The following is a 21,299-nucleotide window of genomic DNA, read 5'->3' on the forward strand; positions in this document are numbered from 1 at the left end:
CGACAGAAGCACCGACTTAAGGGAAGCTGGCATAAAACCTGATAACGCTGATCAAAACAAATAAAAGCAAGGATATACAATTAACTAACGACATTGAATGACCCGAACGAACTGGGTAACGGGGAAAATGTCTAAAGAACAACATTCAGTTTTGGTGCATTAAACAATTGTACATATTAGCGTAATAACAATAACAAATATATTTCTGATATAATGGACGTTTTCATTTGTGATGCCTTGAACAGTAAAACGGTTCTTACATGTAGCTTCGAGATTGCCGATGCGACGTTAAAGTGAAACTCACTCACTTATTATGATATATTGTACAGCCATACATATCTCACATTGATGTCTTGAACAGTCATACATGTTTCATTTTGATACCTTGAACAAGTTATCAATGCCGATCCTTTGATGAGGCTTACTTATAGAATTACGATGCCTTGAATATCATGTATTTTGTTTGCTTGTTTAACGCCGCACTCAGCAATAGACATAGCTATATGGCGACGGTCTGTTAATAGTAGAGTCTGGAACAGATGTTCCAGTTATTGATATTGTGAACAACGAGTATACATACATTCCCAGTAAACATCACCTGAAAAATATATGTATAATAATAATGAATATGATAAAACTATATGATACAGATCGTTAAAGACTAACCAGTCAACAAAAAGAGATAATGAAAGCTAACGTCGTACATTGAGAATTTAGGTCTACCCTTTCCACAGTAATCAAGTATTTTATTAATGTAATTCAACGATGCTGTATCTCTGTCGGGTGATTGACTGTCGCCATGCGTGTGTACGTTAATTCTTCATTTTTGCTAGGTCTGGCAAGAAACAACCACTTGTTAACATAGCTGTAGAATACTTCAACCTCTGAGTGCCGAGTGATCTCCAGTACTCGTCCAACCTCAAACTGCAATCAAGTAAAATAATGGCATCGTGAAGATAATCTTGTACAATAGTGAATACACAATGTCAGAGGGGTACTCAAAGTACGTGATCTAGACTACCAGTTGTCGGACTTTCATTTATGTGGAAGCCTCGGTGTCTGAGTGGGTTAGATCGCTGACTTTGTGTGCTGGCGATTAGGTGCCTCACTCTGGCAAGTGTGGGTTCGAATCCCGGACGGGACTCAACCCCCCAAAAGTACGAGATTCTCGTACTTTACTAAGAAAGTGTTATCCCAAATATAACATCGGTTACATTGTACAATAGTGTAGAATCGCACAGTGAGACAATTAACACAAAACGAAGGGAAGACACCCGGCCAGTTGTTAAAAATGAGACTGTTATAAATGGTCCCAGCTGCTAAATGATTTGGTTGGTTGGTTTTTTGTTTTATGCCAAACTCAGCAATATTCCAGCTATATAGAGAATCTCACCCGAGTGTCTTTTGATATCAAATATATCAACACAAGTGGATTTTTGCCACTTTTATCAACGTAAGCCTCGCCCAATATGTTTCTACTAACCTGATATGACACCGTATACGGCAAGTAAAGATACCATAACGAATTTATTATGCCGATAAGTTTACACTCTCTGGAATCCATATTGCACGTGTCATGTCAAATGAAAACTTGACCCTTACAACATTGCTGACGTCAAAGGGAGACCAAACCTTGTTTAAAATTTTGACTGTAATCTTTATCAATAAAGTCACGAACTTGATCTAAAAACAGATTAATGTCCTTGCACATCACAATTAGTGATAGTAAAACACAAAACAGTGTCAAATAACGAATTTAGGTACCAGAATTTCCTTGTGAAATATGTCAGGTGGGTGTTGGAAAATCCAAGATGGCTGTTAATGACGGTATACGGTCTCTTATTAGGTCAGTTTCAACCATCTTGGATTTTTATTGACGGTTAATGGGCTCATCTCGGGTCAGTGATTCTGCTATCTGATTGGTCAATCTCACTTTGAGGCATAATAAAGGCGAACATGGCGGTGCAAGGGCGGTCGTTTTGTTTGTTTATGTTACTAAATGCCCTACGCTGAGCAACAGGAGTACATGAGACTTATGAGACTCTTCAAAGATTACCCATGCCTGTGTCCAGAGCCATAATTCCAACGCAAACGTTAACTTTTATGACTGTTGTGGTGGGATCACTGGTTTAAATATGTTTGTGATAACTCTTGATAACAAGAGAGATGATTAAAATCATCTTCCATATTTTTTCACGGGTAATAAAACTCAATTGTTCGACAAGCTTTAAGAAACTACTTCACTGGTCGATAATTAATTTGGATGCGCCATCTTGATTGACAGTAATGACAGAAGAATATGTTAACGAGTACTTGTTAGACCAAGGGGTAGGTACTTTGAACAGCGCCACGACGTCAATCCATTATGACGTAAAAAGTACAGTCGACACCTTTGATCTTTCTGCGAAGCATCTTAGAATAATAGGATAACACATACTGTGTTTTCAATGTACAGCTTGGTTACCTGTAGATTTAACCACGCTTAATGGAATTTGGGACCGAACGCTCAGCGTGAGGTTTCAAATGTTAAATTGAGCGCGGTGTAATCTACAGGTAACCTAGCTCTACATTGAAAACACAGTATGTTTATCTCCATTCTACCATGACTAAATAAAACGCGAACTCTTTGGTGTTAGCAAATATATGGAGTGAAGCGGCATGGGTTGAGTCCAGTGTTTTGAGTGGGTTATCGATCTGAATTACAGAATCGCCGACAACAGCCTGTGAACAAAATATGGCGCTGTATAGGCTCAAGCAGTTTGTGTACACAGTTATACTTCACTCGAACATATGACAGGCATTGAAAGCTTATAACCCCGGCAACTTGGTAAGCTAAAATGGGGTGGGCAATCCTAACGAAAACTAAGCAAGCTCTGCAAGGCTTTCGTTCTACACCGCTCGTCACCATTATGACGTCATATCGCTCATTGTGACGCGAAATATATGACGTTACAGTCGTACATGTATATAGAAAAGCGCCAAATGTCAAGCTCTCAGTTGTCTCCCAAACTTAAATGCATTCTCTTTGTAGAATGTATTGCCACTTATCCTTTGAATATTGTAGTAACCGACACCGTGTAATTTGCAACGTATTATTGTAGCTATAATTATTTAAGTATGCCTACCGACGATGACAGAAGGTAGTTCTATTCTATGAATATTAGTTTCCGCAGTGATGCGGCCGTCAAACCAGCTGTTTCAATCAGAGGGGGGGTTATTGTGATTTAATAGCCTCTGAATGACCAATCAGAATCGAATAATTTCCAAATTCGTATTAGAATGTGTATTATTACTCACCCCAACACAATGCCAGCTTGAGATAAGGAAACCTGTAACTTTCAGTAATATTCTTATTATGTTGCCTACACTGCAAGGTGAGCTAAACTGAAAATGTGAAGTTCGTCACTAGGCAGCAAATGCATTGGTTATATAAAATAATAAAGTTGTGCAAATACGGCTGCTCTTACATAGTCTACATTGCAGTATGACATAGTATGTGCTGTTTAAAGCTAAGATTGGAGACAGATTGTTTGTTTGTTTGGTTTGTGTGTGTGTGTGTTTAGCGCCACACTCAGCAATCTTTCGATTACATGACGGTAACCTGTAAATAATTGAGTCCAGTGATTGACATTATGAGCATCGTTCTACGCAATTTGGATACGATGACAGACATCAAGCAAATCCGCGAGTCAGACCACTGTCCAATAACAATTGATAAACAATAATTGGCGCCTTGTGTGTTTAAACAAAACCATTTTCACATCAATATGCTTTACTCGCCAATATGGCGGGCATAGAAAATGTGTAGGACAGATACTTTGTAAGTCATCATGAAGTGTTTGTTAGTTTGTTGTTTAACGCCGCACTCAGCAATATTCCAGCTATATGACGGCGGGCTGTAAATAATCGAGTCTGGGACAGACAATCCAGTGATTGATATCATGAGCATCGTTGGTTGGTTGGTTGGTTTGCTGTTCAACGCCGCACTCAGCAATATTCCAGCCTATGACGGCGGTCTGTAAATAATCGAGTCTGGGCCAGACAATCCAGTGATTGATATCATGAGCATCGTTGGTTGATTGGTTGGTTTGTTTGTTGTTCAACGCCGCACTCAGCAATATTACAGCTATATGACGGCGGTATGTAAATAATCGAGTCTTGACCAGACAATCCAGTGATTGATATCATGAGTATCGATCCACGCAATTGGTATCGATGACATGCATCAACCAAGTCAGCGACCCGTGAAGATTCCGGGGTAGGATAGGTCTTCAGCAACCCATGCTTGCCGTTAAAGGTGACTATGCTTGTCGTAAAAGGCGACTAACGGGATCGGGTGGTCAGTCTCATACCTTGATGACGCCATACTAGAAGATGGTTTGTTTGTTGTTTAACGTCGCAGTCAGCCATATTCCAGCTATATGACGGCGGTATGTAAATAATCGAACCTGGACCAGACAATCCAGTGATTGACATCACGAACATCGATCCACGCACTTCATCAACCAAGTCAGCGAGTCAGTCGCCTCTTACGACAAGCGTAGTCGCCTTTTATTGCAAGCACGGGTTGATGAAGACCTATTCTACCCCGGATCATACAGGTCTGTTTACGCGTTATATTTTCTATATTTGCTACTCTATCCATCCCCAAAACCTCAGATCCCTGCAGTAAAATAGGCATAATCATAGTATTATGTAACCTTTGTATACTTATTATTAAGGGATGTCATGGTAAAATGTCTGTACTTTTATAAAAAAAACATGTATGCATCAGTCAGCGCATGTATAAAGATCAATAATGAACGTACGGACTACTTTATGACATCCTCCGGTGTACGACAAGGTTGTGTTTTAAGTCCGTTGTTTATTTTTTTCATAAATGAACTTCCTATAGAGTTGCAAAATAGTTGTCAACATGGGATATTTGTAACACAAGAAATAATGGACATTATGCTCCTTCTCTTTGCTGATGATGTTGTAATGTTTTCCTATTCTGTAAATGGCTTGCAAAAACAGTTAATTCTGTTACACAGTTACTGTTCAAAATGGAGCCTTGAAGTAAATCTGTATAAATCCAATGTTGTAGTTTTTAGAAAAGGTGGTATTGTTGCAAAACATGAAAAGTGGTTTCTTGGTTCGTCTGCCTTGAGTGTAGTCACTTACTATAAATATTTAGGTCTTATGTTCTCCTCTAGATTGTCATGGTCTATGGCGTGTAAGCAATTAGCTGCTCAGGCGTCGAAAGCCATTATGCCTCTTTATAATTTATTCAGGAAAAATAGTCGTGTATCTTTTTTCACAGCATGTACTATTTATGATGGCCAAATTATGCCTATACGCTTGTATGGTTCTGAAATATGGGATGCTAAGTATTACGCTGCAATTGAAAAAGTTCACACTTCATATTTCAAATGTTTTCTAGGTGTTGGTAAGTTTGCCTCAAATAAGGCAATCCTTGGTGAAATAGGCCGTAGTAATATTTTTGTAGCCAGCCAATTAAGGGTAATTAAGTATTGGATTAAGCTACTTAGAATGATGCCTGATAGATACCCATATCAGTGTTACAAAATGTTAAAGGTACTTGATGATAATGGAAATATAATTGGGTTTCAGATGTGAGAAATCTATTATTTGTTAGTGGCTTTTCATGTGTATGGATTTCTCAAGATGTGGAAGATCAACAGTTATTTTTATATTCATATAAGCAAAGACTGAAGGATATATTTTGTCAACAGTGGCACCAAAGTATTTCTGAATCACTTTATCTCAGCAATTACAGCAAAGTAAAATCATTGTTACAAATTGAAAGATATTTAACTTGTTTAAATGATAAAAGTTTAATCAGAGCTTATTGTAAACTTAGAATTTCATTGCATAATTTTAATGTAAATATATGTCGCAGGTCCAAAGACGGTGATATTATGAACTCTATTTGTACAAACTGTTCATCCGGAGAAGTAGGGGATGAATACAATGTCTTACTTACATGTGAAACGTATTCCCATTTAAGGTATAAATTTCTCCCCATGTTGCAAGGTACCTTTAAATACCGTCAGTTAATGATAAATCTGCTAAACTCTGAAAATCCTGATATGACCCATGCTGTTTCTGTATTCTTAAAACATGTCTTTAAAATGTGGAATGTGTATGTCTGATTATTCTACATTTAAAATCTTATCATGTACATCACGTGACAATGTTAATATCCAATCTGCATTGTACTATGGGCCTTGATGCCTTAAATACTGAATAAACTGTCTGTCTGTCTGTCTATTTCCTAAACAATAATTTGTAAGTGTTTGGATTAAAAATATCAACGCTGTCCCTGGCCTGACCTTGACCCTTTCAAAGAAGTGTCCAACCTTAGAGAAGGCAAAAGGATTGAAGCTGTACTTTTGACGTTAATCAGCTGATGAAGACAGTGCCTCACGTGAGCAAATTTCATGATGCGCGAAGCTTATATTGACAGACATATAAATCATAACAAAACAGTTAATTAAACATCAAACTTTAATTATTTAAAGCGAACTATATCAACGCGGACAGTCGTGACGTCGTCCGTCCCAAACATTCCTTTTGGAGTGACATCCCTTCGTTTTACTGGTTTTCAGCTACACTATCACTACTCTGTTGCTTGTCTGAAGTTTAGCTCCGGGGTCTAGTGGTAGAGCGTCCGCCCGAAGAGCGGAAGGTCCGGGGTTCGATCCCCGGCATCGTCATACAAAAATACTTTACAATAAGATACTTGATGTTACCCTGTCTGTAGCTCGGAACTTAGGGGCTTAAACAAGGACTGGTCGGCTCGGAGTCAGTATACTGTGTCTGAGTGGAGTATTCATGTTAAACTGCGGCATGGTATCTCAGTGGGCTAGCACTATAATTCGGCATCAGTCCGGACTAGTACAAGCAGTGAGTGAGTGAGTATGGTTTTGCGCCGCTTTTAGCAATATTCCAGCAATATTACGGCAATGGGCTTCACACATTATACCCATGTCGGGAATCGAACCCGGATCTTCGACGTGACGAGCGAACGCTTAAACCACTAGGCTACCCGACCGCCCCAGTACAAGTAGCCACACACACACACACGTGCATGTACGTCGCTATATAAGTGTAATAATCTTGGATGCGACCATAAACCCTATTTCACCTCACCTTCGGTTTAGACTTGGAGCTGACCGAAGGCGTAACTGTGCCTGTAAGCTATGCAGCACACTCTTGGTTAGCTGGGCCATTGGGGTAATTTAGCACACCCATAGTTAGCTGGGCAATTTGGGTAATTTAGCACACCCTTAGTTACCCGGGTCATTGGGGTAACTTAGCACACCCATAGTTAGCTGGGCCATTTGGGTAATTTAGCACACCCATAGTTAGCTGGGCCATTTCGGTAATTTAGCACACCCATAGTGAGCTGGGCCATTGGGGTAATTTAGCACACCCTTAGTTAGCTGAGCCATTGGGGTAATTTAGCTCACCCTTAGTTAGCGCACACCCATAGTTAGCTGGTCCATTTGGGTAATTTAGCACACCCATAGTTAGCTGGGCCATTTGGGTAATTTAGCACACCCATAGTAAGCTGGGCCATTGGGGTAATTTAGCACACCCATAGTTAGCTGGGCCATTGGGGTAATTTAGCACACCCTTAGTTAGCTGAGCCATTGGGGTAATTTAGCACACCCTTAGTTAGCGCACACCCATAGTTAGCTGGGCCATTTGGGTAATTTAGCACACCCATAGTAAGCTGGGCCATTGGGGTAATTTGGCACACCCTTAGTTAGCTGGGCCATTGGGGTAATTTAGCACACCCTTAGATAGCTGAGCCATTTGGGTAATTTAGCACACCCTTAGTTAGCTGAGCCATTGGGGTAATGTAGCACACCCTTAGTTAGCTGGGCCATTGGGGTAATTTAGCACACCCATAGTTAGCTTGGCTATTGGGGTAATTTTTTCGCGTTTCTATTTGCAATAAACATAGTTCTACACCCAACACGAATCCCCAATTAAAGCCAGAATAATAAATATTTTATTTAATAATTGCTTTATGTTGTTTTGTCCGACTCATATTGCCATGATGGTACATCTCTGAATATTGATTAATCAGCTCTGCTGATGGCCATTCCATTACCATGGAAGCAAGGTAGTAACGTAAATAACGTTATATTGTGTAGTGTCCCTAGATACACCTTTGTAACAAGATTTACAAAAGCGTCAGTTATGACCCATAAAGAAAACCTGTAAATAACGACCAGGTTGTCGTTGTTGAGAGGTTGTTGGAATATGAAAGGTGTACTGCACTTACACAAGTTAAATAGCTCTACTTTTTGTTGTTGCTGAATAAACGTGCACAGTTGAGTGAGTGAGTGAGTATGGTTTAACGCCGCTTTTAGCAATATTCCAGCAATATCACGGCGGGGGACACTAGAAATGGGGCGCACAGTTGAAATAATCTATTACGAATAACAAGTCTTCAGTTTATTCAGTACGTGTAGGCCACGGGACTTTATGTACAAACGAAATACAATTTAGGTGCAAACAATATAAAATACAACACATTCCTTTGCATTTTATTTTTGAAAAAGCAGTTTTAACATTATGGCATATTATCAAAGTTGGAGTATTTGTGTTCTTACAGCATTGGCGTAAAAACAACTACTTTTCTGTATTCATATTGATAATAGGGTCTTGCGATGACAGCAGTGTATTAAACTTCAGAATATTTGGAAAGATAACTTTGCCTCAGATGGCTATAACATAGAAAAATGTAAAAAAAGTGATGTTCATTTTTGATATGGTTCAGGTTACAAACTTTACATTTTCTAAATTCACGAGGAATATTGAACTGAACCCAAAACGAGTCCTGATTTTAATTTACAGTTATACTACTCAAACAGTTCTCACATGAAATGGATGTTTTAAACTGTGTATAATAAGCCATTTGGGGGTTTTCGCATAAATTACCATGTCAAACCTAAAAATGGTTTTAACTGCTGACGTAACATATTTAAAAACGCGTTTTTATTACCACATGTTTGAAAGTACCAGACATCACCAAATCCTATTCTAAAAGTAACAGACTTAAGTTTCGTTACCCAATTTACGTGGCCTTGTTCAGCGTACAACTGCAGCATATTGTCACATTTTTGGGGTATACGAGATTCCTGCACATTATAAAGAGACAGCCAATATTTGACACATTTCAAAACAGCGAGCGACTGAATAGAAAATCTGCCAGACTCGGTTCTATGTCGCCTTTTACGACAAGCATAGTCACCTTTAACGGCAAGCATGGGTCGCTGAAGACCTATTCTACCCCGGAATCTTCACAGGTCCAAAAACTATGTAATCAACACAAGCATTATACATTCAAGTTATGGCCATTCGACAAATTTAATGTATTTAAACATTTTGACTGGTGAATAAAATTGCAAGTTATCTTAGTAGAGGTGTAAATATAAGTTAGCCTAGCGACTGACAAATCACTTAAACGACTATCATAAATATACAACACAACACTGAGATTGCTGTTCATCTAAGCCACGTATCTAATCACGCTTGTTGGATTGAATCTTATGGCGGTCTTCAAAACAATTGTTGACTTGTTTAAAATTAATAGAATAATTAGAGATTACATTTATCAGCTTGTTATTGTAGATAATGTTTATACGAAGGTTTGTGGAGTCAACCTTCTGGTCTGTATTTGTAACATGATAATGTGGCCATATGTGTGCACTATTGGACTGTGAGACTATCGACCACCTGCTTGGTTCTCCCACCTACCGTGTTGATCAGACTCTCGCGTCGTCACCGGGATCTGTGAAGAAGAAGAAGAAGATTTTATTAACGTCTCACTTGCATACCACATTTTTGTTAAAACAAATGAAAAATATAGTTACATTAAAGTTGTATACAACCAATCGCACAGCGATTTATGAGAGACGGTACACTGAAAACAGGCACACTGTAAAAATAAGCAAAAGCTAAATATTTAAATATACATACATTAATATACAATACAATGTTTCGACTCAATGATATAAAATATTCCTCCGGGTATATAAAATGTCATGGCAGGTTCTGGCACAGTAAAAGGTGAGGTCATCAGTTGATAGGATCCTAATATATATATATATATCTTGCTCTGTCAAAGAAGTAAAATCTATCCATAAACTATTGCACTTGTTGATGAGGCTAAAACGTAAATCGTCGTAAAGGGTACAGAATAAAAGGACATGCTTCTCATCTTCTATGACATGTTTGCAGTTAAAACACAGCCGCATCTCTCTGGGTATGTTCTCGTATCTGCCCGTTGCGATCCGCAGAGGGGCCACGCCCAGTCTAAACTTTGTTAGTGCACTTCTGTGTTTGCGTGGGATTGGTCGACTGACATAGCTTTCTTGTCTATATTCACTCTTAAATTGTTTGTACGAATAAAGATTCAGAGTGGCAAAACACAAGACTGTATGCATTCAACTTTCCAAGAGTCAACTTTACCTTCATGTCGAGCAATATTCAGGCAGCTCTGGCCTTTGGTGTTTACATTTCGCAACTTTTGAGATACAATCGAGCAGGCTCTATTCACCAAAATTTAAAAGACCGCCATACGACTCTTGCTCAGAAGTTGTTTGAACAAGGTTACAACGTTCAAAGCTGGCGCATCTGTGACAAAAATGATATCCGAATCAGAGTCGGATGCAATTCCCTATTTTGACTTGTACCATATGTTCCCATGTTTTTTCCAGGTAAACAATTGACTTGCCTTTGCATGTGTGTGTGTGACGGGTGCCACCGGTGGGGCAGTATACGCTCACCTTTTCGCGAACACCTGGTATCATTACTGTTTGATGGTGGTTCATAAATAAATGCTTATGATATAGTCGGAATTGTAAATCGACTCTGCTTTATGCAGATATATCTATTGGATATGGAAGGGGTTTTGTTGCTTTATTTAACTGATTACCTCACGATTTAAACAAGAGTTTGCCAATAACGTGGCTATATCCCCCGCCCCTGTTGCAGAATTTATGACAATTTAAATCTAAACAAACCCTAACCTTTTTTAACCGAGGTAGAACTTGTCATGGAAATTGTAAAAAAAGAAGAGTTTGGAACCTAAGTCCATCTTGTTGTCATGGAAACGTAAAAAAATAAAAATTTCTAAAATTTCTAAATAGCAAAAGGCACCAGTTCAGCATGTACCTGACAGACCTGCATAGTTTGATGAAAGAATATTGAACGGTTTCTGAGTCATGCTCCGGAAACGAACCCTACCCTAACAGAACCCAAATTTATCTTGTTGCCATGGAAACGTAAAAAGAAAAAAATTCTAAAATTTATAAATAGCAAAAGGCACCAGTTCAGCATGTACTTGACAGACCTGCAAAGTTTCATGAAAAAATATTAAACGGTTTCTGAGTCATGCTCCGGAAACGAAACGTTGACGGACGTACTGACGGACGGACGGAGCCCGTTTCTATATCCCCTACCAACTTTGTTGGGCGGGGGATAACAAACAGGTTATTACTGACAGTCTTTCTAACATCCTTTCCTATACTCACCTCGATCCACTCTGTAGATACGCCCCATCTGAGCAACTTCATCAACAGTGGTGCCGCTTAATGTGTCGCCAACATATGACACAAAACAACTTGTTTGAGATGTCTTGGCAAACATACATCGCAAATCATTAACGCACATGATAAAACAATGCATTTTGGAGATCCGGTTTAGTTCCGACCAGGTGCGAGTTGAAATTAATTCACTGTTAGTTTCGAGTTTCAACTTTCGCGCAACTATATGTCCGTCACATATGGAACCCATACCAAAGAACAGTGTCAACACAAGACAGATCTCCAAAGCCATTCCAACGCCAGTCGTGTCCTTAGGTTAACTGTGTCCTTATCCCGGCCAACATCTACCTGCCAGCCACATATTCATCACAACGTTTCCATTTGTATCGTTCAAATGGTCAATTTGGACAAGTTATATTTCAGCTAATACACACGCACACATTTTTGATGATTACCTGACAACAAACCTGATCTATATTGTTGTAGCGAACCGTATGATGAGACTGAAAGGTAATATGATAAATAAAGTGAAGTTTGAGGTTTCCACCCCCCAAAAAACGTGCGTTGTAAGCACTCATCATATCTACACGTTTATGTAAGAACACTATCTTAATTCTGTGCATGTATATTTCGGTGATGTTTAACGTTGCATTCAGTAATACTCAATATGACGGATCATATAATTTAAAAAAACGTGCTTTGTAAGCAGTCATCATATCTACACGTTTATGTAAGAACACTATGTTATGTGCATGTATATTTTGGTGATGTTTAACGTTGCATTCAGTGATACTCAATTTGACGGATTATATAATTTAAAAAACCCCAATTAGTTTAAAAAACAAAGTAATTGAGAAATGGACACGTTGATTCTACTTCCAGATTCGACAGATTTCTCTCATCATGTTATGGTTGATAAATAATATCTATACGTTTTCATAAAGACATATAGTGTTGCATGCGTTTTACTTGTTAAAATGGCAAGTTCAGAATCGACGGCAAAAACAGTGGTGTGATGTTTTAATAGTTTGAAGCTGGTAGTACATCTTTGACAAGTTAGAATAACCGTGGATGGATGGTAAACAGGTAATTTTATGTTAATTTTCTTTGTTTGTTGTCTAACACCGCACTCAGCAATATTCCAGCTATATGACGGCGGTCTGTAAATAAACGAGTCTGGACCTGACAATCCAGTGATTGACATCATGAGCATCGATCGACGCAACTGGCATACGATGACATGCATCAACCAAGTCAGCGAGCCTGACCACCTGATACCGTTAGTCGCCTTTTACGATAAGCATAGTCGCCTTTTCCGGCAAGCATGGGTTGCTGAAGACCTATTCTAACCCGGAATCTTCACGGGTCCGTGAGATGGAATTGGTCTTCAGCAACCTAAGCTCGTCGTAAGAGCGACTGTGCTTGTCGAAGGTGAGGTGAAATTGGGTTTAATGTCACGTTCAAGATTATTGCTCATATATAGCAACGTGCGTGTATTCACGCGTATGTGTGCCTGTGTGTGTCTGTATGTGCTAGTCCGGAATCTTCATGGAGCTCAAATGTACTGTAAGTCCCCATGGACCCTAGCATGATTATCCAACTCCGGATGCTGGCGATCTATGGCCCTTTATTACATTGTACTGTCTCATATAGTGATGTATTTTTATGGTTGTATGCTAGTTTTAAATATTAATCTGTGATATTCTAGTTATTTTACTGTCCGTCGTTGACAGGTTTTTATTTAGTTATAACATATGTATTAAAATGTTTAACTTCTCGTGACGATATGGCTGAAATATTGCCGATGTGACGTAAAGCATCAACTCACTCACTCACTCCTCTGTTGCGACATCTACTGTCCATTCCTACGGTTTGGTCCCTCCTGAGATCAAGTCCGTGTCGCGCTTGGCGCTGGGAATCTGCACGTCGACGAATGTCACTATGGAATGTCATTCTATTTCGAGAAACACCACGCTGTCCTTTTGACCTATGTCTAATTGTCAAGTGTGTTCTCCGCTGTTGCCAAAGTATTTGTCCCTTGAGGTCCTCTGTGGCTGCTCCAAGGTTGTCAGTGACCAGGGCCCACTTGCACAAAGCAATCTTAGCGCTAAGACTGTTGTAAGCCTATGCTGAAGATGGGAGTTACGATCATCTTAGCACTAAGATCGCTTTGTGCAAGTGGGCCCTGGTCTCAATTCACTTTCTTGCTCCTGGTTTTAATGAGATGTGCATGGCACGGTGATCTTGAAGCAACTCCGCCATATGTATTCTTAGGAGTCGGGTATGATACCCTTCTGCCTCGGTCACTTGTTCTGATTCACCACTCCTTGGTTTCGGGGTGATGTACAATGTAGCTCCAAAGTTTAAGTCAGTTTCGTTTGCTCAAGTCCATTTATTTATGATGGAAGTTTTCACAAAAATACAAGGTCCTCAAATAGTTTCTTGACTTTCTTACATACAACACATACCTAAAGGATGCATCGAAGGGCCTTATAGTATTTCTGATCAACTCTTGACTCTAATACTTTTTTTCTGATCCGGACTTCCAATAAACAGAGAGAACCTCTCTGTTCAGCCGTGTTTCCGAATCCCCGCACCACTCCCGGATAACTCACAAAATACTATCGATGATAATTTTAGCTCCTCCCACGGAAATGATGTTTAAAGTCATACGAAATGACTCATACGTTTATTTCAAGATGAGCTTATTTCCATTCCCTAAGTGGCTGCCCGTGAAGATCCCGGGGTAGAATAGGTCTTCAGCAACCCATGCTTGCCGTAAAAGGCGACTAATGGGATCGGGTGGTCAGGCTCGCTGACTTGGTTGATGCATGTCATCAATCCCAATTGCGTGGGTCGATGCTCATGATATTAACCACTGGATTGTCTGGTCCAGATTCGATTATTTACAGACCGCCGTCATATAGCTGGAATATTGCTGAGTGCAGCGTTAAACAACAAAATAACCAACCAACCAACCAACCAACCAACCATAAGTGGCAGATTCAGTTTGTGCTATCAAACACTTCCTTGTCTAAAACAACTCAAATAACTATCTAAATTCATCAGTCAATCGAACATAGTTCATGAACCTAAGATGAACGCCAGATATTATATGAAATGGGTATTTACCAATTTACCAAGAGATCCTTAATCAGATCCCAATCAAGCAATACTTCATACAGTCAAGCAGTCGTTCATACAATATTTGGTCACTTCAAGACTGATCATCTATTCCATCTTTTCATTTCCCCCCTCTGCTTATACCACAAAACCAGATCCCGCAAGTCCTGCAAACACATGAGAAGCTGTCACTAAGAGAAATAGAACCAGTCACCTTTTGACCTCGTAGGTCGAGGCCTCCCTCCAGTACATTCACCCTTCCCATTTCATATTTTAACCTATAGGTTTATATAATTTCATAAACGACATATTAAGTTAAAAAAAACCATTAAAACATTTTACTTAAATACCTTGGTTATAGTGCACTGCGAATTTTGACACGTATGTATTGTTCACCTATCTCCCCGTTAAGTCTCTCAACTTAAACGTATACTACAGGATGTCGAATTCACAGGAGTCTTCCGGTCTTCACATTCCCTCTCAACCATCGACAGTGGGCTGGATGTTACCAACGGTACCCGGGACGGCGGACATTCATTTGCCGGACACTATTGGAAATTTCATACGTGCCTCAGGCGTCCCTGGCCTCCTCGATCCTGTCTCATCACCCAGCTTCACAACGACCCTTACCGAGCTCACATCTTCAGGGCTTACTGCCACGCCTGCGGTATCATTGACGCTGGGTCACCTTACCGTTGCGCCGCCTGTCCTCCAATGTAAGGCGCAGCCTTCGGCGACGTTAGTTGGGGGGTTGGTTGTTTGTTGTTTAACGCCGCACTCAACATTTTCCAGCTATATGACGGCGGTCTCTAAATAATCGAGGCTGGACCAAACAATACAGGGATTGATATAATGAGCATCGATCCACGCAATTGGGATCGATGATATGCATCGATCCAGTCAGCGAGCCTGACCACTCGATCCCGTTAGTCGCCTTTCACGATGAGCATAGTCACCTTTTACGGCAAGCATGGGTTGCTGAAGACCTATTCTACCCCGGAATTTTCGGGGGTCTTAGATACAACCTGGATGCAGAACTGCCCAAGTTCCCAAGAACGCCAGAGACAGCCCAAGCGCTTGTGTTTACGCTCACGTCAGCACCTGCCGCTCACTATGTGGCAGTAGTCAATGACGCAGATGTATCCAGGGCTTGCGCTGATGTACCAGCCACCTCAACCACGAGCACCAGAAACTTGTACGATTACGTCAGCGTCTGCCGTACCAGATAACCCGCGAAGATTCCAGGGTAAAATAGGTCTTCAGCAACCCATGCTTGCTGTAAAAGGTGACTATGCATGGTATGCTGCTCACAAACCTAGAAACATAATCGTGGCGAACCGGTATTCAAACCCACAATCATAGATTTCTGGCGTGCCCACGGGACGCAACTCTGGACAGCGAATCGCGGCGCCTTAGACGACCGGGCAACCCGTGCCCCCACCCTCCCCACATGGAGTAAAGAGCTCTGAGATGAAACTATTCAGGTCATATTAAAAAGTATAACAGCAAAAACGAAACAATTACGAATGCGTTTTTTTTTTTATTTCCTTGCCAAAGGTGCAGCAACACACGATGATGTAAACTCTGCTTCTAATTGCATTTGCCCGTAGCACATAGTTCATCTCACATCCTTCAATTTTCAGCGAGACAATTTTAGTGAGTGAGTTGGGTTTAACGCCGCTTTTAACATTATTCCAGTTATATCACGGCGTGTCGGCTTGATGTGGGAGGAAACCCCGAAGTGATGCAGGTCTCTGACGTTTACCACTTCGGTGAAACCCACGAGCACGGGTGTGGTGCTCACAAACCTAGAAACATAATCGGGGCGAACCGGGATTTGAACCCACAATCATAGGTTTCTGGTGTGCCCAAGGGATGCAACTCTGCACAGCGAAACGCGACGCCTTAGACGACTGGGCCACCCGTGCCCCCTACATGATTCACTTAAGCATAGTTTTGGTTTAAATCCATTTCATGTATGGGTACTCAAGACCTCTGGAGGGGGCACGGATGGTCCAGTCGTCTTAGGCGCCGCGATTCGCTGTGCAGAGTTGTGTCCCTTAGGCACGCCAGAAACCTTTGATTGTGGGTTCGAATCCCGGTTTGCCCCAATTATGTTTCTAGGTTTGTCAGCACCATACCTGTGCTCTAGGGTTACCGAAGTGGTAAACGTCTTAGACCTGCATCACTTCGGGCTTTCCTCCCACATTGAGCTGACACGTCGTGATATAACTGGAATACTGTTAAAAGCGGCGTTAAACCCAACTCACTCACTCACTCACTCACTCACTCACTACTACCTCTGGAAGTAATTAATGCTGCAATGTATGGCAAAAGTAAAAAGTCACAAAATTCAAAATATATGTTTGTATTGCGTCTTTGACTAAAACCCAAACACATGTCCAGATAAAAAAAAAACAGAACAAGACAGATAAGAATATGGTGGCAATTACGGTAAATATGTTTGCATTCTTTCAATTTTACTGATTCCATACACAAGGCTATTCCATAATATTGTGATGTGTTACATAACTAAATCTCTTTGCATTATGTCTGGTAAATATAATTTGAAAGTCTAAGATTATTGAAGTTCTTAAAGGACTTTATACAGTAAACTACGTATATAACGAACTGACGGATATAACGAATTTTTTTTTTGGTCCCGGCCATTTGCTGAAAAGTGCTGTGCATATGCTAAAACTACGGTTACAATAAACTAATATTAGTGATCCATTTGGATTCGTTATAACCTTAGTTTACTGTATTAAGTGTTGTAGAGCATAGATCGAAAACGAAAATGTTTTATTTATTGATTTGTTATTGTGCTTCATATCATAGGATAACATACCTTTCCGAATTGTGTAAAACCCTGATTTTCGGAATACTTAATAATCCCACATTACAAAGAGGAAAGTAAAAATATATACTGAGAACAGACATTGTGGTTCTAAGTTAAGATCTTAATAGTATGTTTATTTTGTTTTTTCTTGTTTAACGCCGCACTCAGCAATATTCCAGCTATATGACGGCGGTCTGTAAATAATCGAAGTCTGGACCAGACAATCCAGGGACTGATATCATGAGCATCGATCCACGGAATTGGGATACGATGACATGCATCAAACTAAGTCAGCGAGCCTGACCACCCGATCCCGTCAGTTGCCTCTTACGACAAGTATGGGTTGTTGAAGACCTGGTCTACCCCGGATATTCACGGGTCCAGATCTTAATAGAAGGGTTTGTCAAACACGCGGTTGTTCATGTGCAGTCGATCGAATTTCCCGACAGATGTATCTATACACACAAAGTTAATCTGTACATAGCAGTTTACAAAATTGTCGCGTTGACATAAACATCACACAAACTCGCTGAACAGCCGCAATTTAGTGAGTGAGTTAAAATTAAACGTCCTTCCGGAAATATTTCAGCCATATCGTGTTGAGACAAAACTGGACATTAATAATATATAAAATTCTATGATCGAAGGACAATATGATAACTAGAATATCACAGATTTACGTAAAAATAGTTTGAAATATAGAGATAAATTACAATTCAACAACATAATATAAAAACGGGCTATAGATCGCCACGAACTGAAGGTAGATCACCACGCTAGGGACGCGCAAATAAGTAACTTATATGGATAATATAACATAGGATGACTAACTCTACAACTGAAGCTTTGGTTGTTGGTTGTTTGGTTTGTTGTTTCACTCAGCAATATTCCAGCTATTTATGACGGCGGTCTGTAAATAATCGAGTCTGGACCAGACAATCCAGTGATGGATATCATGAGCATCGATCCGCGCAATTGGGATCGATGATATGCATCAACCAAGTTAGTGAGTTTGACCACCCGATCCCGTTAGTCGCCTTTTACGACAAGCATAGTCGCCTTTTATGGCAAGCATGGGTTGCTGAAGACCTATTCTACCCCGGATCTTCACGGGTCATCAACAACTGAAGCAATCAACTCATTAAAGTGAAGTTGGTATTGACACTGATAACAATAAACAATACAAATAAAAACAAGGGTATTTTTTAACTATTTGTTTGTTTGCTTGACGCCGCACTCATCATCTTCCAGTTATAAGATGACGGTCTATATAAATAATTGAGTATGGATAAGACAATCCAGTGACTGAAATCATGTGAGTGAGTGAGTTAATATATGAATTCACATCGGCAATATTTCAGCCATATCGTAACTTGAACAAGTTATACATTTAAATTATAGCCTATATAAAAAACTATCGACGAAGGACAGTACAACAACTATTAATATATCACAGATGATAATTTTAAAACTAGCTTCACAACAAGAAAATGATCGGATTATGACAGACAACACATTATAAAAACAGGCTAGAGATCGCCAACACCTAAAGTTAGGCCACCATACCAGGGACCATGGGGACTTACAGGTGAAATCCTGAGCATCGATTCTACCCCGGATATTCACGGGTCCAGATCTTAATAGAAGGGTTTGTCAAACACGCGGTTGTTCATGTGCAGTCAATCGAATTTCCCGACAGATGTATCTATCCACACAAATTTAATCTTTACATAGCAGTTTACAAAATCGTCGCGTTGACATAAACATCACACAAACTCGCTGAACGGCCGCAAATTAGTGAGTGAGTTAAAATTAAACGTCACTCCGGAAATATTTCAGTCATATCGTGACGAGACAAAACTGGACATTCATAATATATAAAATTTTGTCATAGAAGGACAATATGATAACTAGAATATCACAGATTTACGTAAAACTAGTTTGAAATATAGAGATAAATTACAATTCAACAACATAATATAAAAACATCTATAAATCGCCACCAACTGAAAGAGATCAAAACGCTAGGGACGCGCAAATATGGATAATATAACATAGGATGATAATATAACATAGGATGACTAACTTTCTAACGGGCTAACCGAGAACTGAAGCTTTGGTTGTTGGTTGTTTGGTTTGTTGTTTTACTCAGCAATATTCCAGCTATATATGACGGCGGTCTGTAAATAATCGAGTCTGGAACAGACAATCCAGTGATTGATATCATGAGCATCGATCCACGGAAATGGGATCGATGATATGCATCAACCAAGTCAGAGAGTCTGACCACCCGATCCCGTTAGTCGCCTTTTACGACTAGCATAGTCGCCTTTTACGGCAAACATGGGTTGCTGAAGACCTTTCCTACCCCGGAATCTTCACGGGTCATCAACAACTGAAGCAATCAACTCATTAAAGTGAAGCTGGTATTGAAACTGATAACAATTAACAATACACATAAAAACAAGGGTATTTTTTAACTATTTGTTTGTTTGCTTGACGCCGCACTCATCATCTTCCAGTTATAAGATGACGGTCTATATAAATAATCGAGTATGGATAAGACAATCCAGTGACTGAAATCATGTGAGTGAGTGAGTTAATATTTGAATTCACATCGTCGATATTTCAGCCATATCGTGACTTGAACAAGTTATACATTTATAGGCTATAAAAAAAAAATATCGACGAAGGACAGTACAACAACTAGCAATATATCACAGATGATAATTTTAAAACTAGCTTCACAACAAGAAAATGATCGGATTATGACAGACGACACAATATAAAAACAGGCTAGAGATCGCCAACAACTAAAGTTAGGCCACCATACCAGGGACCATGGGGACTTACAGGTGAAATCCTGAGCATCGATCAACGCAATTAGGATGCGATGACATGCATCAACAAAGTCAGCGAGCCTGACCACCAGATCCCGTTAGTCGCCTCTTACAAGAATGGGTTGCTATTCTACCCTGGATCTAGGTCTACCCGTTCCACAGTAATTAATTTTGTGTTAGTTTGTAGTTTATCGCCGCACACCGCAATATTCAAGCTTTATGACGGCGGTCTGTAAATAATCGAATCTGGACCAGAAAATCCAGTGATTAACACCATGCGCGAGCATGGGTTGCTGAAGACCTATTCTACCCCGGATCTTCACGAGTTACCGTAATCAAGTGTTTGGTTTATGTTGGTATCTTGTTTAAGTTTTTCGTCCAACACGATGGTGTATCTCAGTCAGACGACTGGATGTCTCCATGCGTTTGTACGTTAATTCCTCAGTAAGGCCGAACACAAAAACATTAAACGTCTTGTTAACATAGCTGTAAAATACTTCAACGTCTGAGTGCCGAGTGAACACCTGTTCTCGTCGAACCTCAATCTGCAATCAGAGAACATACCGTAAAGGTACAACATCAGAACATTCAGTTGAGAATATAATAAACGCCACGCTGTGCAATATTCCAGATCTATGACGGCGGTCTGTAAATAATCAAGTCTGGACCAGACAATCCTGTGATTAACATGAGCACAGATCCACGCAATAGAGTTGGTTGGTTTGTTGTTTAACGCCGAACTCAGCAATATTCCAGCTCTATGACGGCGGTCTGTAAATAATCGAGTCTGGACCAGACAATCCAGTGATTGACATCATAAGCATCGATCCACGCAATTGGGATCGATGACATGCATCAACCAAGTCAGCGATCCTGACCACCCGTTAGTCGCCTTTTACGACAAGCATAGTCGCCTATTACGGCAAGCAT

Source organism: Haliotis rufescens, unplaced genomic scaffold (assembly GCF_023055435.1).
Source record: "Haliotis rufescens isolate VD_foot unplaced genomic scaffold, xgHalRufe1.0.p SCAF_33, whole genome shotgun sequence".
Taxonomy (NCBI): Eukaryota; Metazoa; Mollusca; class Gastropoda; order Lepetellida; family Haliotidae; genus Haliotis; species Haliotis rufescens.